A 21,573-nucleotide genomic window follows, 5' to 3' on the forward strand; every position below is an offset into this window, starting at 1 on the left:
AGACTCTAGAGTGAGTCTGCAAGCAAGCTAGAGTGTTATATAACATAACATAATCATGGGAGGGGCATCCTACCACCAGTGCTTTGTTCTATTGGTTAGAAGCAAATCACAGGTCCCATCCATGCTCATAGGAGAGAATTACACAACCACATGAACACCAGGAGGCAGGAGTCATGTAGTAAGTGTCACAAGGGGTCTGTCTGCACACAGTCTTTGTATAATTAGTTAAGAACACCCCTGAACAAAGTGAGCATGACAACATGATATCTAAAACCAGAAGAATGACATATGAACACAAACTTGAGGTTGTAAACAGGAGACAAAAAATTACAGTGATTATAAATTTGAATTACTTTTATTTATGAATCCGATAAGATAACAACTTAAAGAATGCTGTAAATCACTCTTTTCTTTCAGAAGAACCATCTATTCAACTAGGAAATATTTATTTAGCATCTACCATATGTTAGATAGCTGGGAGTAGATTAATTTAAAAAAAAAAAAGAAAAAAGGAAGAGAGAAAAACACACTATTTGTTTTCATGGAGTGGCCATATCTAAACAAGAAAAAAATAAAAGAATTTCAACTTAAATTCTGGCTATATATAGCTAAATAATTCAGTTAGAAATTCTGAAGTTATGTATTTTTAAAAATTACTGCTACAGACACGTTGAATATATTAATTAGAAATAATGTTTACATTAATTAGAATCAGATTGAAGAGAACAAAATCTTGAACATTTGATTCAATAGGAAAATGAGGAGAAAGGATTTCTTTTTGTGGCAGCATAAAGAGGTAGGCAGATGCTCTCGGCACAAAATAAACTAACAAATTGGGTTAATTGTCAAGACACCACTTTAAGACTGGAGGTTGATCAAACTCAGATGATAAGTTCATATTCATTACTGAAAACTGTTACAGCTTTAGGTAAAAACAGCAGGAGACTGTGGCTTTCTTGCCTGTGGATATTTCCATTCCTTCAGCTCAGTCAATGGTCAATGAAGACCATAGTTTTACCAATGAGAGATTTTTTGTAAACAAAAGGCGGCGGGGGGAGCGGGGACAGACTAAATGACTAAATTTGGAATACAGCCAAAACCCCTTGGCTCTGTCATTTAAGAGACAAATTTAGTAGAAAGTAAATGAAAAAACTCATGGTTCTGATAGGCCAATATTTTAGTACAGTTGGGGAATGAAGTGAGCCTGCCAGAAATGTAGTGGGTAGATCATGGAAATGAGAAAGCCATATAAGGTCTAAGGTAAGCTTTTGACACATTCTTGACTTGACAACTAACCACTTGCATTCATGGTGGACACTTGAGAGAGCCCATTAAAAAGTAAAAGCCAAAGCAGATGTGAAAACTAGCTGCACTTTTGAATGTACTCTGCAATCCACACACAGATCAGTTGTCAAAGGTATTGAGCATAACCACTACTCAAATCAGTGGCTGATCCTTAAGCAACAGACACAGGAGGAAACTTTAGAAAGTGAAGCTAAAAAATTAAAATGAAAAATGGACAAACTGCTGCTTAAGTCCAGATGAGTTACTGAATAATATTTTTAAAAAAGAAAAACAGGTTGGGTGTGGTGGCTCACTCCTGGAGTCCCAGAACTTTGGGAGGCCAAGGTGGGAGGATCACCTGAGGTCAGGAGTTTGAGAACAACCTGGCCAACATGGTGAAACCCTGTCTCTACTAAAAATACAAAAATGAGGCCAGGCACAGTGACTCACAGCTGTAATCCCAGCACTTTGGAAGGTCAAAGCAGGTGGATCACCTGAGTCCAGGAGTTCAAGACCAGTCTGGACAACATGGTGAAACCCTGTCTCTACTAAAAATACAAAAAATAATTATTCAGGTGTGGTGGCAGATGTCTGTAATCCCAGCTACTTGGGAGGCTGGGGCAGGGAGAATTGCTTGAACCTGGGAGATGGAGGTTGCAGTGAGCCGAGATTGTACTGCTGCACTCCAGCCTGGGCAACAGAGCAAGACTCCATCTCAAAAAAATAAGAAAAAGAAAAAGAAAAACATGTATAAAAAAATCCAGGGTTGCTGTCAACTGCGATTCATTACCTAAAATGTCCAATTTTCAGCTCGAAATTGTAAGATATGAAAAGAAAGAGAAAAACGTTCTGATTCTCAGAAACAAAAAGATCTGTCAGTAGAAATGGTCCGAGTGTACTCTATACTGTATTTTAGAAACAAAGATTTTAAAAGTTATTATATGTTAAGAGAATTAATGAAAACTATGCTTAAGGAATTAAAGGAAAATATGGTAACAATGACTTCACAAAGCATAAATCACAAGAGAGAAATATAAGTTATTTGTAATAGGAATTCAATACTTGAAAAGTATACTAATAGAACTGTTTTTTTAAAAAATGACTAGATAGACCTAACAGCCCATTTGAGATGACAGAAGAATGGATTCATGACCACAAAAAGAATTAATAGAAATTGTATTATATGAAGAACAAAGAGAAAAAAGATGGAAGAAAAAATCAATATCAGAAAAATTCCCAAATTTAATGAAAAACATTAATATACAGATCTGAGAAGCTTAACAAACCACAGGGAGGATAAACACAAAGAGATTTACACCTACACTCATCATAGTCAAACTGCACAAAGACGAAGACAATCAAAAGTAGAAAGAGGAAAACAACTCGTATACAGGGAAACAACATGATTAAAGGCTTGCTCATCCTTGGAGACAATTGAGAATGGAATACAGTGGGCTGATAGAGCGCTGAAAGAAAAACAAAAAACAAAAAACTGCCAATCCAGAATTACATAACCAGCAAAACTATTGATAGAAAATGAAACTAAAATAATGACATTCCCAGCTAAACAAATCTGTGAGAAGTTCTTGCTGGCAAACCTAACCTAACCTAAAATAAATATATGAATGAATGAATGAATAAATAAATAAATAAATAAATAACATCCTTCAGGCTGAAAGGTAATGACAGCAGATAGCAACTCAAATTTGAAGGAAATAAAAAGCAGATAAATGGTAAATATGCAAGTAGATATAAAACTGAAAGGAAGGAGGGAGTAAGACAGGAGAGAGAGAGAGAGAGACAGAGAGAGAGAGAAAATTAAATTCCTTTTTGATTCTCTGGATTTTTCAGAGAGAATTTTTTTTAATTTTCTCCTTAGAATTTTAATCTTATTCACAGTGACAGGAAAACTGAAAATGGTTGATTCGTTTTGATAGCAGCGCCTTTTGCAGACTGTTGGTTTCCACATCCTAGACTCCTAAAGCTGCCCTGAATGCTGCCTCAGTATTTCCTTTGATTGTGTGAGCTGCTATGTCCGTCCAATAAATCTCAGTTTGTGCTTATGTTAAGTCCAAAATTTTATGTTGTTGCAATTAAAGGCAGTTACATATTTATTTCTTAAGAAATAACAGTGGTTATTTATTCATCATTTATTCATTTATTTATATATTTATTAAACGACCATTGTGTCAATTTCTCAAATTATATTAGAACAATAGACATGTTTGTGTTCTTTGGAGTTAACAATTATTTATGTGATCTGAAATTAAACAAAAAAATACTTTTTTCAATTAAAAACATGATAAGCTCTACAAAGGAGAAGATATTATGCGATTATAAAATGGGGCACTTAAAATGAATGGTCAGAAAAGACTTTTCTGACATTTCAGTTGACACTGGAGGATATTTAGCCAGAATCTTTCCCAGGGTTATAAGATTATAGAATACTTAACTAAAGTAGCCATTTGTTAATTGATTATGTCTGAACGTCATTCCCAAATCCCACAAACACTCTATAAAGAACCACTGCACATTTTTTTCATCTATTCTCTACTTGTCAAATAAAAAAAACCTGTTTATATAAAGCTGATCTCTCCCCAGTCCCTAGAGATGGGCTTAGAGCATATTTACATTGTAGAAACACTCGATGTTATTGATCTGTGAATAGTAGCCTAGTTGGAATCTCTCTTTATAGAAGTTTTCTCCTTCTATATCTTATTAATTGTCAGGGAAAAAATTACATGACTGCAGATATTCAGCATGCCATCTATTTGAAAACAAACTGCATGCCTGAAAGCCACAAAAGAAGGTCAAATGAATAGCCTCAGAGTCATGTTGCCAACATTCTGTACTACTTGAATATTTAGGCCATTATTTTTAATTGCATCTCTAGATACAAAGAGGGTCAATATGCCATATTTTCAAAGTGATGCTTAACACTTAAAAGGATGTACTGTGTGAACTGTGAACAATTTAACAAGTCCAAACTTGAAGCAACCTATAGCTTTTTATGAAACATGTAGTGTCTTAGTACCAAATAATATAACATTTGCCAACTAGCAAAATATTACTGATTTTCAAATCTATGTATAGATGGACCCTATTATAAATTGTTTGTAAAATGTTCCTTATCTCAGAGAGATATATGATATAAAATATATCAAAAAAAGTGTATTTACCATGAAAGAAAATAAGTTTTTTAAAGTTTTATAGCTGCAAAAAAAATGTTAACTGTTCCATTGTATGCACTTCTCTGATTTTTAAAAAACATTGTCTTTCACAAACAAAAAAAATGTAATTCTGCTGAATAAAAATATCACTCTCTAAAAATCACTAAGCAACCAGGCTCAGGGGCTCACACCTGTAATCCCAGCACTTTGGGAGGCCAAGGCGGGTGGATCACTTGAGGTAAGAGGTTTGCGACCACCCTGGCCAACATGGTGAAACCCCATCTGTACTAAAAATACAAATATATATATATATATATATATATATATATATATATATATATATATATCTACACACACACACATATATACACACACACACATATATATACAGAGAGAGAGAAAGAGAGAGAGCTGGGTGTGGTGGCAAGGTGCCTGTAATCCCAGCTACTTGGGAGTCTGAGGCAGGAGAATCGCTTGAACCAGGGAGGCGGAGGTTGCAGTGAGCCAAGATCACACCATTGCATTCCAGCCTGGGTGACAAGAGTGAAATCCTGTCTCAAAAAAAAAAAAAGTCATTAAGCAGTTGTGCAAATAGATTATGGGTACATTTTTCAATAATGAACACAGGTAAATCTGGTGTAAAACAAGGTCAGTTCTCAAACTTTGATGCAAACATCAAAACTTGTACTTAACTTTATGGAGGTCTTGAGCTATGCAGAAAGATAATAAATAATATTTGTTTTTATTTATATTATGTATTATATAATATATAATATAAATAATTTGTATTTGTTACAATTTACTGTTGTAAGAATAATAATTTAAGGAAAAGCCAAGACAGTCTTTATTTGTAGAAGTGTTCATTGCATATATACAATTCAAGAAAATCTATAGACAAATAGAGTTAATAAAAAGTTTTAAAAAGTTACTAGATCTAAAATTAATTCAAAAATACAGAACATCATTTTTAAAGATATTATTTCAACAACAACATTTAAAAAGTATTTAAGAGTAAGTATATGTATGACCTTAAGAAAGAACATTATGACATTTTATTGAAAACATTAAAGGAGGACTAAATATTTGGAGAGTTACATCGTGTTTATATGTTCAATAGCTCAACATCGTAAAGATTCTAAAATGTATACATAAGAGCAAAGGAACAGACTATGCAAAGATATTCCTGAAGAAAATAAGTAAAGTGGTGGGATTTATCTTACCATAGATATTAGGACAAAGAACAGTAATTAAAACTGTGCCATTTTTTTGCAGCTATAAAACTTTATGTTTATAATATATATTTTCTCTTACAATAAATATACTTTTTTCTTTGCTGTATTTTATGTTATATATCTTTTTAAGATACAAAACATTTTACAAACAATTTACAATACAGTCCACCTTTACTATATCCAGTGGAAGTGATACATAGATTTGAAATCAGTAATGTTTTGCTATTTTGCAAATGTTGTATTATTTGCTACTAAATACTATGTTTTATCACAAGCTAGCACAGACATTAACAAACAGTAATGGAACAAAATAAACACTGTATCACAGAAGAATAAAATACATAATGAATTTTAATGTATGACAAAGTTGCATTTCAAATCAGTGGGTAGTAGAATGGCAAATTCAGTAATTGATCTGGGATTATCCGGATGAAAAAAATAAATAAATTTTAATTACTATGCTATATAATACATAAAAATTCAGTGTAAGGCTTCGTAAAGAGTCAGCTTGGCAAAGTTGAATTATGTTTTCTAGAATTTTCTTTTCTATATGTTTTTAGTGGTTTGTTATGACCACCAAAGAAACTTGCTTGTGATTTGAAAGGAAGAAGAGAACCGTGACTATATGTACTCCCTGAAATTCAGTGTAGGTTAGGCCTTCTTGTGGCTCATGCACATTTTTTTGCAATCTACTGTCCAATCTTTTTGGCAAAGGAAGCAGCTGAGTCCATAAATCCTCCACCTCCCACGGGATATTTTAAATTACCTTTTCCACAACCTGGGTCAGGTGCTATTGCAGTTCTGTAACAAGAGTGATAGCCAGCATGTCCTATAGATCATCCTCAGCTTCAAGGTTGGTGGCTTGGAGATGAGAAAAGACCGATGCTGACCCAGTAAGAAAGGAAGGCAGATTGCAACTCATTCCTCTAGTTTCAGTTTTTGCCAACTCTCCCCATTTCATATCTGTCCTTTTCCTACTGCCTGACCTGTGACTTTAGGCTAAGTATCAGATGGAGAAGAAAATAGAACCAAGACTATTTTACCAGACTCTACAGTGATAGAATATCAGGTTCCTAAATAAATCGCTTATTCTACATCATTCCTGGTGGTTCTGCTTCTCTGATTATACTGACTAATGCATCGCTTTAATGTTTCTTAGGCAAAACTATAAAACTTATAAAGGGTAATATAGGGAATATTTTTGTGACTTCAATAGAGAAACTTTTTAAAACAAGACACAAAGCCATAGAAAATGTTATTGACAAGTTCAATAGCATTATCATTTTAAAACTTTTGTAAGTGAAAATATATAATTTTAAAATAAAAAGGCAAGTCCTAGACTTGAGAAAAGATATTTGCAACACATAAAACAGAAAAAGATCATTATCCAGAATATTAAAAAGCCTTCCTACAAATCAACTCAATGAAAAAATGAGAAAAGGATATAAATAAGAAATTTACCAAGGATTTTAATCTCAAATGGCCAATAAACCTATTAAAAGATTATTTACCTCAGTGATAATTAGATAAATGTCAAGTAAAAGCACAATAAAATACCTTTCACACCTATTGTTTGGCAAAACTTAAGAACTCTGACAATATCATGTGTTGACAAAAATGTGGATAAAGGGTAACATTAATATACTGTTCATAGGAATATAAACTCATGCAACTACCTTGAGGAAAAATTTTGTGGTAACTAATAAATTTGAAGGTGTAAATACCCTAGCCCAGCAAACCATCCCTAGATATACACCATAAATAAACTTGTATAACCAAACAGACATATATATTTTTAAAAGGTGACTTCTTAGTAGGATTGTTTACAATGGCAAATATTGGAAACTAATTTTCCATTAACATGAGCTAGATAATGTATTGTATTAAATGTTTATAATGCTACGCAACAGTGAAAATCAATTAGCCAAAGTTACATGAATGAATATGGATAAATCTCATAAACATAATGTGAAAATGATAAAAACTACAGAAGAATACTTGAAGATTGATGTCATTTATATGCAAGTAAAGCCAGATAAAAGCATATTATAGGGGCCGGGCGCGGTGGCTCAAGCCTGTAATCCCAGCACTTTGGGAGGCCGAGGCGGGCGGATCACGAGGTCAGGAGCTAACCTGGCTAACACGGTGAAACCCCATCTCTACTAAAAAAAAAAAAAAAAAAAAAATACAAAAAACTAGCCGGGCGTGGTGGCAGGCGCCTGTAGTCCCAGCTACTCGGGAGGCTGAGGCAGGAGAATGGTGTAAACCCGGGAGGCGGAGCTTGCAGTGAGCTGAGATCCGGCCACTGCACTCCAGCCTGGGTGACAGAGCGAGACTCCGTCTCAAAAAAAAAAAAAAAAAAAAGATTATTATATACGTACTATATATTTAAGATATACATAGGTTAAAAATGTATAGGTATGGAAATGAAAACACCAAATTCAAGATAGTAATTATCTTGGTGGGAAAGGAAGTGAGTTGTAGAGAGGAAAGATTCAGGAGGGCTGCAAGGGGGCGGTAACTCTATTGGTAGGTTTAATTTCTTAGGTTAAAGGAATCCCTGCAGAAGATGAAGAAGATCTCCTAGACTGAAGATTCCTAAAAGACTTCCAGACACACTGCAGAACTGGTCAACTAACAGAGATGCTGCCTCTGCCACAATTAAGTTGCTGCTGAGTCATAAAGCTACCACTACAGCTGTCAGCTCCTGATCCACACTGCCAGAAACACACGTGAAACACATTTACAAGTATTTACAGCACCACAATCAGGAAGCACTGAATCAGGAAGTTGCCATCACAGCCATTGACTCCAGAACCATGGAGCTTCTGCCACATCTGTTCCAGCAAATGGATGCCCTGAACTCTACCTCTTTCCCCGTATAACTCAGTTCTGAATCAGCTTCACACAGATGCATTCAACTGATTGAGCTTCCATCATATATTTAAGCACTGGCCAAAAGGAAGCCTACAAAATACAGGTTTGTTCGTTTTTTTTTTCTCAGCAAAATAAAAACAAGAGTGAGGAACTCTTAGGAGGAAAGATTCTTCAAAAACTTGTAAGCAGATTGTAATGACAGATGTTTACTAAAGTGAGAGGAAAATTTCAGCTTTGTATCTGTATCCTTCTACACTATTTGCATGCTTTTTTTTAACCAACAGTGTATGTTTTTTGTTTGTTTGTTTGTTTGTTTTACCATCTCACAGAAATTGCTGGTTGCCTCTCAATATATAGCTGATCTTCTTTCTCATTAACAGAAAGAGAATGTAGCTAATGAAATATAAGCAAGACTTTTATGTGCTAATTCCAAGAAGTCTCCTTAAGGGGAAAGGAGAAGCTCTTCTTTGTCCCCTCATTGGTTGTACTTGCTGGAATGTAAATATAATTATTACCAATTTGACCAACCACTTTAAATCATAGTCAATATGCTAAAGATGGTAGGCAAGCTAGAATGAACCTAGATCTCTTCTGAAAGTGGCGCTAAGCCTGGAACTAACTGTGGGCCTGTTTACATAATAGAGAAATAAATGTTTATCTTGTTTAAGCCACTTCTGGGGCAAATGGGGTTGGGTTCTTTATTACTGGCAGCCTAACTTGATTCTAACTGATATAGAAAGTAGTATCATTAATTTAAAGTCTACTTAAAAATTAATCTTAAGAACAGCTAAGTAGACAAACAATTGAAACCTGGGAATTAAGGGTCTTGCCCTTTTACAAATCCCTATAGCAAAATTCCACAGGAATTTCCCTATTATTTTGAAGGAGTTACTCACTATATAAGTTTCACTTCTTTCCAAAGAGTTATGTTGTCTTCTCTCTAGCCTATCAAGTTTCTCAATATTATTCTTACAAATTCTACTCTGAAACTGCAAATAAGGTTTAGAAGATCCTATCAAATGCTAACTGTGGTGTACTAATTATTTCTCAGTTCTTGCTTTTACTTCCCTGTTAATACATCCTTAAATTAAATTTTATTATTATATTTTACCTTAGTTAATCTAATTATTGATAATAATAAATTAACACAAACCCACCCTGTGGTAGACACTGGGTTAGGTGCTGCAGATATAATGATGAATAAAAGTCCTGTGCACATGATAAGCTCACAGAAGATGGGCACAAAAACCTTTACTAGATATTGTAACAAGTGTTAAAAACGCTATTTTTAAGGCACTAAAGAGCTAATTGGGGAATCACATCCTACTTATAGCTGATTCACCTTTAGTGCTCCAACTCTGATTTCTTGTTCTTTTTTAAACTTTCTTAAAGTGGTGCCTATTTCCCTCACAATATAACTATATATCCTGGTACTGATTTCTAGATATGTATCATTTTGGATGAACACTTTATAGTGAGTGTTTTTAAAATATCAAAGTTATGAACTCTATTCATACCTTTGAAGTGGAGCAACTTTTCTCTGTAGTTTAATAATTGGAAAATGTGTCTCAAATAATCAGGTAAAATAGTGTTTTCAGATATATATTGATAAGCATCAAACATCAGTTTTTTACTCAATTGACCACACTTAAAGCATGTCCTCTAGATTACCTGACAATAATTACTCCTTTCTCTTAATTTATAATTACCTTGTTGTGAAATCACATTTTAGAATAATGCTTTCTAAGTCATTAATCTTTAGTTTATGGATGAGAATATGAGACAGAGTCAAATCTTCTTAAAAATTTTCTTCTTTATTAGAATTATCACTTTACCATTATGTAAAAGAACTTTGCATCTGAAAATTGATGGTGTGAGTTATGTATTATAGCATTTCCTAAGGTATCAGAGTCTTCAGCCTTAGAACCAATATCCATCCCAGCACGTTGGGAGATCACCTGAGGTCAGGAGTTCAAGACCAGCCTGGCCAACATGGCAAAACTCCTTCTCTACTAAAAATACAAAAATTATCTGGGTGTGGTGGCATGCGCCTGTAATCCCAGCTACTCGGGAGGCTGAGGCAGGAGAATCTGGCAGGAGAACTAGAACCTGGGAGGTAGAGGTTGTAGTGAGCCAACATCACGCCACTACACTGCAGTCTGGGTGACAACAAGACTCGGTCTCAAAAAAAAAAAAAAAAACCCAATATCCAGCCTAACTTATTTTTAATGCAGTATAAGAATAATAACTGTACAACAACTAGGAAATTTGGCAGGCCATTATGAGAATTAACAGAGTATTAAGGAAGCCAAAATACTTTAGTAATATTCAGAGTGTGTAAGCACAGCATGCCTGACTACCAGCAAAGCCATATATCTCTTATTCAATAAGCCAGTAAAATGCATTATATTTTTAAAGGCCAGATGCTTGGGGGCAAAACAAATGGCTAGCATAAAAGGCCTAAGCCAGCAGATACAATCACATAATGAAAAAAGTTTAAGGAAAGAAGTGGAATGTGAATTGTGTGGCTATCAATAAAAACATAATATTGACACACTACTTCTTTGGGAGGCAGTGGGGAGATTTCAGGAGGAGTGATAGGCTGAGAAAGGCTGGATCCCATGAGACACAAGCAGCAGCATTCTAAATGCATCAGCGTTGATGAAGTATACCCTCAGGTAACCTAGCAAATAATGAATTACAATCATCCAACAGAAGCTAAAAATAAGGAATCAACCCAATTTCCCCATCTTTCCCATTGAGCCTAATGCTGGCGGCATTCTGCAAAAATAAAAAACTGTACTACTTAGAATACATTTCAGTTCTCAAAGAATTCTATTATAATAGGTCTTACATATTTGTGTGACTTTAAATATCATTAAAACAGTCACCATAGGTCTTTAGAATTTAAAAAACATGCAGTGCTATTCAAGAACATTGAAAGAAAAATATAAGATACTGTCAGTAATTATCTTTTTGCTAAATTCAGCAAGATTTGCAGTGGAGAATTTCTATTATTAGTCAAGATCATTTATAAAAATAATAAGCATTCATTACATACACTACTTATGTAGTTGGGTTTACTTATAACACATTCATTCAACACAATCATCAAACCCTTATGTCGCATACTATGCTATGTTCTATGGAGGAGCAAATTTATAAGAGACATTAGTGACGCCTGTGCTAAGGGAGCTTATTGCATAATACAAGAGTTACATGACTAACTAGTTTATAGTGGAGAACATGATGAATACTTATATGGTTTGGATTTGTGTTCTCACCCAAATCTCATGTCAAATCTTAATCCCCAATGTTGGTGGAAGGGCCTGGTGGGAGGTGATTGGATCTGGGGGTGGACTTTTCCCTTGCTGTTCTCATGATAGTGAGTTCTCACGAGATCTGTTTGTTTAAGTGCGTAGCACCTCCTTCTTCCCCTTCTTCCTCCTGCTCCATCCATGTGGGGTGTGCCTGCTTCCCCTTCGCCTTTTGTAAGTTTCCTGAGGCCTCTCCAGTCATGCTTCCTATGCAGCCTGCAGAACGGTGAGCCAATTAAGCCTCTCTTCTTTGTAAATTACCCAGTTTCAGGTGGTTCTTTATATAGCATTGAGAGAACGGACTAATACAAATGCCATTATAAAGGAACAGTAAAAGTGCTATGGTGGTTCAGATGGTGAGGAAAGGATGAATAATATGTATTCATTCACTCCACAAATATTTCCTCAAGGACTCTTCTTAGCATTGGGGATAAATTAGTAAACAAGTAGTGAGGGACCTAACCCTTTCGTGTTTCACCAATGTTAGCACACTTCATCTTCATGAGAATGTGGTGAAGCAAGTATTATTAAAAGAGGGTGACTATTTTACTATAAGGAGTATAAACAATGGCCTACCAATAGTGTCCAAAGCACACAGCTTGAAATAGAAGAGATTCAGTATCTCTACTCCTGTCCTCTCTAGAACATAGCCCAAAGTGATAATATCTATCCAAGAAGCAGTCCTATTTGATTCTACTTTTTGGCTGGGGGTAAAACTTAAAAGGTCCAAATAGAAGAGAGAGTTCTCTAGGACTGATATCAGATGTTATTGCACAAGACTATTTCACATAAGAAGTCTTCAAGATTACTAGAAAATATGAATGGAACAACGGTTTATGTTAGAAATAAAGACCCAAACCAAAAGCAATAAAACAACCTCTCAAATAGGTCCTGAGTGTTTGAATATTTCACCTTAATCATCTTCAATAAACAATGGTGACACTTTGGCACAATGGAAATGTTTTGTTCTGAATGTTAACACTGGGATATTGCAATTATCAAAACTGATTCTGTTATGTACACTATAGGAGACTTTTTTAAGGCAGAAAACATTATTAGATTTTGGGAATCTTTTCAGCAATGAGAATTAAATCAAAATTTATTTTCTGACTAGCCCAGGGAAGTAAGTTAATTAAAATATCTGATTCCATGATCATTTTGGGTAAACCAGTAGAATTTAATAGATTTAAAGGACTGTATATTTTGTTAATAACATTGTATGTTTCCAAATGCCTCAAATCCCTTCAGATTTAGAATTACATCCTCCTTACAACATCTCTTTAGTGGCACAAATATTAATTTTCATTTTATTGAGCACTTATGAAGTGTCTAGAATTAAAATTACCTCTGATTCTCACAGTAACTTGATAATGTTACTCTTATTTTAAAAATAAGAAAAGTAAGGATTCAAATAAGAATATTTGAAGCCATAATTCAAATGAATTCAAAGAAAAGTATTTTGTATAATCATAGTTCTCAACTATAGCTATCCTTCAGTCTCACCTGTGAATATTCCCCAAATGGAAATACCTGAACCCATGCTAAGAACTGTGAATAAGAGTTCCAATGATGGCATGTTTTTAGTGTTTAAAATCTCAACTCTTAATTCTAATCTAGCTTAATAGAATTAGATTTGCCAAGTAGCAAATTGAATGCAAGATGCTTCAATATCTGAATAAAATGGAAGCTACAAATAATGGGAAGAGTTGGGAACATCTGTTTCTCTGCACATAAAAGATATAGGAGGAGAAAAGAAGTGCTCATAGTTTGCACTAAAGACCTTAAGATTGTGACCAATACAACTTTTTCTGATACTGGTCTTTTGGAGGTGAATGTGAAAATTACTTCACTCTTCTAATTAAAAGCAAGTGGACACAAATGGAAATACCATCTCCTAAATTCCAATTTCTGATATCTTCCCTTTCTTAAATTAAGGGCTGAGGCCCCAATCAATGCATATGTAGTATTCATGCTGCCTCTCCCTATGCCTATGCCCTAGCTAGATAGACCTGTCAAATTGATTGGTTCAGGCTTAGCACACATGCACCCAATAATTCTTCCTGAATCCTATTAATTAATCAGACTTGGCACTGAAGATGAGATTTATTTGCTATTCTAGATCATTTATTTATTCATTCACTCATTCATTGAGCAAAGACTTACTGAATGTCTACTATGGTTTTGGAAACAGTACTTAATACTGGAACTACAACAACGAGTAAGTCATGTACTCTGACATCTGAAGACAGCATGGCAGAAAAACTTCATCTACACATGCCTGGCATCTATTTCCAAGGTACTTTTTCAAGCATGTACTTTGTATCATAGCTCTTCAAAGGTGTTTGAAAGTATTTAGCTCTTACAATATGCTCAGTGATGTTTTGTATCATTTAATTCTTACAACAAGCCTACAAGGTAAATACCATTATTATCTGTATTTTACAGAGGAAGAAACAGATATTTAGAGAGGATAAGTCAATTGATAAAGGCCACACAGATACCAAGTGATAGAATAGGGACTTGAACCTAGGTCCATCTGACTTCCAAATTCATATTTTTAACCACTAAACTTACTCCTTTGACCACATTAAGGACAAGTTTATTAACATCTTTCTAATTCCTGGAGATATCCCCTCCCAAAATATTTTCATCTTTATAAAACAGGAATAATATTATTTTGTCAGTAAATGAGAAACAGGAAGAAAGGAAAGGAGAGATTGAAGGAGGGAGAGAGGAAGGGAAATGAATACAAGAAAGTTGAAATTCAGAGTTTAATATGAAGACTCTTGGGAGTACATATCCACACACACCTATTCACATAAAATTTCAGCCCCACCCAATTGCAAATGTATTTTTAAAAAACTGTCAACACATTCTCCATAACTGATTTGCAAAATCTGACTATAAGAAGGAACTTGGTATCTTCTTCAACTCACTCTCTTTTCAGCACCCTCATCAACCTATCATGATGCCATCCAGTTGGATCTTCAGCCTCCTTTAAATTGGTTGGTGACTTAGTCCACTTTGCATTTCTGTAACAGGATACTGCAGACTGGAAAATGTATAAAGAAAATGCACTTCTTTTATTCTTTCTTTCTGTTTTGAGACAAGATCTTGCTTTGTAGCCCAGGCTGGAGTGCAGTGATTATCACAGCTCACCGCAGCCTCGATCTTCTGGTCTCAAGTGATCCTCCCACATCACCCTCCTGAGTAGCTGGAACTACAGGAGAGTATCACCATTCCTGGCTAATTTTTAAATTTTTTTTGTCGAGTCCAGGTCTCACTATGTTTCCTAGACTTGTCTTGAACTCCTGGGCTCAAATAATCCTCCTGCTTCAGCCCCTCCAAGTGCCAAGATTACATGTGTGAGCAACTGTGTCTGGCCTATTTCTTATAGTTTTGAAGGCTGGGAAGTCCAAGAGCATGGTGCCAGCGTCTGGTAAGGGCCTCCTTGCTACCTCATAACATGGTGGAAGACATCACATAGTGAGAGGGCAAGAGCACGTGTATCAGCTCAGGTCCCTCTTTCTTTTCTTATAAAGACACCGGTTCCATCATAGAGGCCTTAACCTTATGACCTCATTTAATCTTAATCAACCCCCAAAGGGTCTACCTCCAATCAACATATGAAATTGGGGACTAAGTTTTTAACACAGGAAATTTGGTGAACACATTCAAACTATAGTGGTTGGTTTGTTGGTTTAGTTGGTTGGTTTGGAGTCTAAATATAATTGGTTAAATTTAGTTTTCTCTCAGTTAAGAAAACTAAAACAAGACTTCTTCAGTAGCCCAAGAAGATCACAATTAGAGTGATCTCTGCCATTCATATTGTGGATTTTCAATAAATAGACTAGAGAAATTAACATATTTAGGTAGACCCTAGGTCTGTGTTTGCTAGTATGTTTGTTTGCTAGTATGTTTGTTTGCTTGTATTTAGCCAGATAAGCATTCTTAGCAAAGGTCCTAGAAAGGAGAGCAGTAGGAATACTGTAAGGGAAAGTGGCAAGAAATGAAGATAAATATATTCCCTTTTAGTGCTGAGCACCCTGCAAGGCAAAGCAAGTGATAATCAAATGTAAGACAAGAACTTAAAAAGCTGTCTTTATATTTTTTTGTCAGTGGTGAGAATTAAACTTATTTTCTTTTGTCACAAGTGAAAATATGTTTATGCCAAAAAAAGCATAAAAAAGATAAAAAAGAAATTATATCTTTTCATGATTGTGAGAGGAAAAAAATGTCTTCACTCTTAACCCTTTTGTATAAAGCAAAATTAAATTGTATTTTTTAAAAGAATTCTGACCCTAGTGCCTAGAACATTGTGCATCCTCAGTAAATACTTGTAGAATAAATGAATGAAGTAAAAGAAATACCAAAAAAGCAAATTTTACTTAGTGTTGGGTTAAAATAACATGCAAATTATATCAAAGAATTTTCAAGAATTCATTTTATTGTGCCTTCAATTAATGAGTTGAAAATAAAACATACGTGATCTTTGGGAAAGAAAGCACTGATCTGAACCATTAAATCTTTGCAAATACTGAATTTATTTTAGCTTTTTAATGAAACTGATTTGTAAAGTGAGTGGCCAAGAGGATGAGATTTTTTTCCTCCTGGATATAAATTAGAAAATGTCTTTACCTAATTATATTTGCTTATCTCAGAAGGTCTTCTCCTTTGCTTACTAAATAGTCACCTTTTTTCAAAACACTATAGAGAAACTCATTGAACCTTAAACAAATATTTAAAGAGTAGCTACTATGTTCTATTCTGGCTTTGTAATTACCAATTACATCTGTTTTTTTCTCAAGAAGAAAAAACACTTCTGGACTTATTTTGATTGATTTTTGTAGGCAGCTCTCTTGCTTCTTTAAGTAGCATATAAAGGAGTTTCAGTTTTGCTTAGTTTATGATAATGATAACATTTACATTTTTAATTATTGGTAGATTTAGATGTCTTGTTTGTGCTTGAAAACAAAGCTCTACTTTTAAAAAATGAAGAAAATATTAATAAATTCTGCTTTTATGCAATTTGTGAACGAGATCTCAGTGAAACATCATTTGCAAGAAAGTGAATGTTATTTAGAGGCTTTTGTAGCTTTACTTTACTTCAGTTTTCCACATTAGAAACAACAAATATCTGAATGTTCTTTAGTGAGTTCTTTTTCCTTTCTTAAAGTGTGCATGATAAAATGAGAAAAATATGGCATTTGTTTATTTCCTTAATCGTGAGGAAAATGAAATTTCACCCTTCTTTGGAGACAGGCATAATGTGATTCTTCAGTGCTACATCACACCCAGTTATGACATTTTGTGGAGTAACTGGAGTTCCTGGAGCACGGCCAGAAAAAAAGGAATGGAAGAGAACAGGACATGGGTTGGGGTGGAGGGAGCACAAGCATGGTCTAAGACTTGCAAAAATTTCTCGAAATCATGGCACAGGATGACAAAGGTCAGATAGCCGATTTTTCTCTCCAACTAAGAAAACATCTGAATCAAAGGAATAATCCTGGAAAAGTAGTGACTATTTATAGGTAGTTCCTGCCTGTGCACTACAGTCTTCCCTAAATGGCTGCTTGGGTTCACCAACTGCTGTAAAATTCTGTAAACCTGAAACTTTAGAAATGATTAAATTGCAGGTCTAAAGCAAAAGTTTCTCAACCGTGGAGACAGATGCTCAAATTTCCTGGGAAACGTTTTGTCACTGAACACCTACTCCCTCAAGATTCTGGTGCATCTACCTTGGGCATAGTTGTGAGCCACATGCAGAGAATGATCAAGGAAAGACAACAGGGTAAGTAACTGGATTGTTCTAATTTGACTCCTTCATTTTGTTAATAATCACATTTACATCTGAGGGATGAATTTTCTCTCTGGTCCATATCCCTGAGAGCAGACCCTTCCCATCTTTTCTTGAGGGTACATTACTTGAGGACATAGGGCTGTAGGGTATTATCTTCGCTGGTGATATTGCTGGTGCTCTGAGGGTTTTTTCCTAACCATATAACCACAGATCAATAGTTTGAAAGGCCTCATTTTCTTTTGGTGTTGCTGACCACCTGATCTCAGTCAGTGGTAACCTCACTTTTACTATTTCCTCTTTTCAATGTGGCATATATCTGGGATAGAGTAATTACCCTAACTTCCACAAAATACTTATTTTTTTCTATATATTTCTTTGCCTTGCATAGTCTGCATCCTCCTTATTCCACGGCTTTTGATCGTTCCTTAAATGTAGTATTTCCAGGCTTCTATTCTTAACCATCTCCAATATTAGTACTTCATCTGCCACTTCTCTAAAAAGTTCCAGATCCATGCTACCCAACTGCTTGATGTTTTTCTCACCCAAATACTGTACCAGACAATCAAGCAACATGCTCCAACATGTGAAAACTGTCTCCAAATAAAACCCTTTCTTTTTTCCATTTTTCTTCATTCTGGTTCTTTTTCCTGCATCCTTCATAAATTGCCGTATTATTGTCTAAGCTGCCACAGTAGCACTGTTAGATCCTCTATTTCTCTCACCACTCCCATATTTAATGCCACAATGTCCTATTCATGTTACCACCTATATTTCTCTTAGTTTTCATTGTCACATTCTTGTCATAGATTAGACTTCTCTCTCTGATAAGACCAGTGAAGTTCCATTATCTGCTGCCTCCCAGTCTCTGGGCCACACCAGTCTCTCTAGCTAGGGATGATCTCTACCTCTTCTCCAGCACAAATCTTTTTGATGTGGAATTACTTGAGGAATGATTCTATCGGTCTTACCCCCTAGCTTTCTCCTTCCCAGAGAGCACATGTGCCTCTAGGCAGCACTGCTGTGAGAAGAGTTTCAAGTACAACTTGTTGTGTAGTACTAAAACTCCTGCTCATCCGCCACATTTGGCACTGCTGCTGGAGTCTTCCTCTCAGCTTACACTTATGAGTTGTTTGTGCCAAGGATCCTGTTGATTCTTCCTGCATTTATACTTCCTAAGAGCCTACTCCCCCGCTAGTCCATTAACCATCCCCTGTCCCTCCCACCGCCCTGAACTCCGATCCCCTCACTGGGTCTATCAGCTGTGTCTGCAATAAACCCTAATTGTGGATGAGTTTATAGACTTTCTTACAGGGCTCCTGAGACTTACACAAACCAGGAAATGTGGCTGGACATCTGTTTGTGTCCCTAAGCATCCTATCACACTTAAGGAAAGTGCCCAGAGCAGTTGGAGGACTTCCAATAAGGGTGTTTTCTAATTCCACTTGCTGGCACACCAGGGAGATACCTCCAGTCCAGCCCCAGCACACACATGATTTCCCTAAAGCTCAGGGACAGCAAAAAGGAAATTGATTTAGAATTCTGATTCACAGGTTATATTTTTGCTTTGTGGTTCCCTCTCCTATCCCTTGGCCTGTTTCAACATGTGAGAAGCCCTCTCCCTGCCTTGCCTAGTGTCCCAGGACTCTGCAGTTAAAGCTACTGCATATTGAGCCTCATTAAAATTCAGTCCCAAACCACAAGAGGCCAAGAGAGAAAGAGGAATTCCTTCTCCAGTTGTTCTGAGGCTTGCCTTTCCCAAACGATGAACACCTGAAATACTCACCCTCTTTAGGGAATGAGGGGCCCACAGAGGTGTAAACTAATCCAAATGAGAACTATAGCAAAATCCAAAACAAAAAAAGCCTAACATCTGTCCAAAACATTAACATACACATAGAATCATAGCTTCCCCTTCCAAAAGCGCCCACTGGCTACTGGATAAAGTCCAAACTCCTGAGCAAGGCAAAAAATACCTTCCCAACTGGCAGTCACCAGATGTTCTAGTCTCATATTCTGCCTCTCCACCTGATCCCCTCTGCTAGCTTTGCTCACCCTACACTTCATCATGCTAAACTACCAAGCACTCCACATTTCCTGGACTCAATGCTTCTGTATATTCCACCCTCTATACCTAAAGAACCCTTCCATGTTCTTTTTATGATAGGAAAATACTTGTCAGTTCTCTTTTCCAACCTCTCTTATCAAAGTTGATCTCTGTTTTCTAGACTTCTACAGCCCTATTGCGGAGTTCTAGGTAGTATCTCTTAAATTACGTTTTAATTGTTTGCATATACTACTACATTCTACCTGGTGTGGAGCTAATATCAACGCTTGATGAATACAGTTGAAACTTTCCGGTGTTTTCTCCATAGGATCTCAATATCCCTTTTGATATTAACTCTTAGACCAGGAAAATAACTAATTGTTCTGCCATTATGGTTTGAGATTTGAAGGAAGTGACTTTGTCCTTAATGGAAATGGTACAGACCTGGGAAAAAGCATGCTCATCCCTGCCCATGGCAGATATTGCAAATCAATTACAACACTTGTTTTAACTGTGTTGCAGGTTGGGCTCACTGGAAGCAGACACTTAGACAAGAGTGTGAGTACAGGATATTGATTAGGGATCAACACTGTGACAGGTAGAGGGAAAACAGGATCAGGCAGAGAAAGAAATGGAAACTCGAGGCTGTGTGGTAAGCCTGACAAACCTCATGCAACTCTCCAGTGAGCTCTGGAGCATACGCCCATTAAAGCTGACTGCTATTGACCAAAACCGACAGGATCTTCACATTCTCACCATGATTAATCACTGGATGTGGGCTACCTTGGGAAGGTCAGGACTTTGGTTGAAATGATTATCTGCAGCTGAGGCAGATCCAGAAGGAGATGAATGCTGGAGGCTGTCTGCTGACTGCTCTCCCAGCAGCTGGGGCAATAAATCCTCCCTTGAAGAGTTATTTGGATGGCACTTCTCTGTCCACCACACCCAGATGTGACATTGGACTTTTACCCTTCATAGCACTCTAAGTACACCAACTGGTGAAAGCTGAGGGGTAACATAAAATCATAATGCTAGCCCTGCCTTCAAAATTTTAGACCCCATTCTTTGTGACATTTTCCTACTTGAACTCTCAAAAATATGTCCCTTTCCCAGAGTTTTCTGAACTAGGGACAAAATGGCTGTGTTTCAAAAGTGCTGTTAACATTGAAACAGCTACTATGCCAATAATAAAATGGCATTTTCAGCAGTTTTAAATTTTTTAATTAAGTCTTTCCTACTAGGCAGGAACTGAAACAGCTTCTTTCCTCTCTATCGAGGAGATTCATGAGAATTAACTCTTTCTCTCTAATGTAAATTCTATTCTCTCTCCTTGCTCCTTATGTCTCTCTTCTCAGTTTCCCTTCTTTGTTTCCTTCCCTCCCCTCACCTGTCTTGCCCTCTCTCAAGCCTAATCTCCTATCTCCCCTCTCCTCATTTCTCCTTCTGCTGTCCTCTCTTCTCTTTCACTCTGAAGTTTTGGTCAAAAGTCATCAAAGTGGAATTGATGTTTTGATCCAGATCTTTGTCCTAGAAAATATTCTGCAAAAATAATTTTAGATTAAAATACTATGAGAGAAGTCAGGAGAAAAAGAAAATAATGAAAAGAAAGCCTGTTTTCCTCCTTCTTCATTTTATGATGATTTTAGACTAGAAAATACATTCCACAGTCTGAAATGCCACAAGCACTTCAAATATCTCAAAGTACCAAGGGATGTGTTATAAACTGTCCTTGACAAACGATAACCAATTTCATCCTGGTCAGTGATGAGATCCGGTTAATGGGCTTCCTTATCCCTCTAAAGGGAATTAGGGAGTTTAGTGAGTATGTTTATCTGAACAAGTGCAGACG

This window comes from Macaca mulatta, chromosome 1 (assembly GCF_049350105.2).
Source record: "Macaca mulatta isolate MMU2019108-1 chromosome 1, T2T-MMU8v2.0, whole genome shotgun sequence".
NCBI lineage: Eukaryota > Metazoa > Chordata > Mammalia > Primates > Cercopithecidae > Macaca > Macaca mulatta.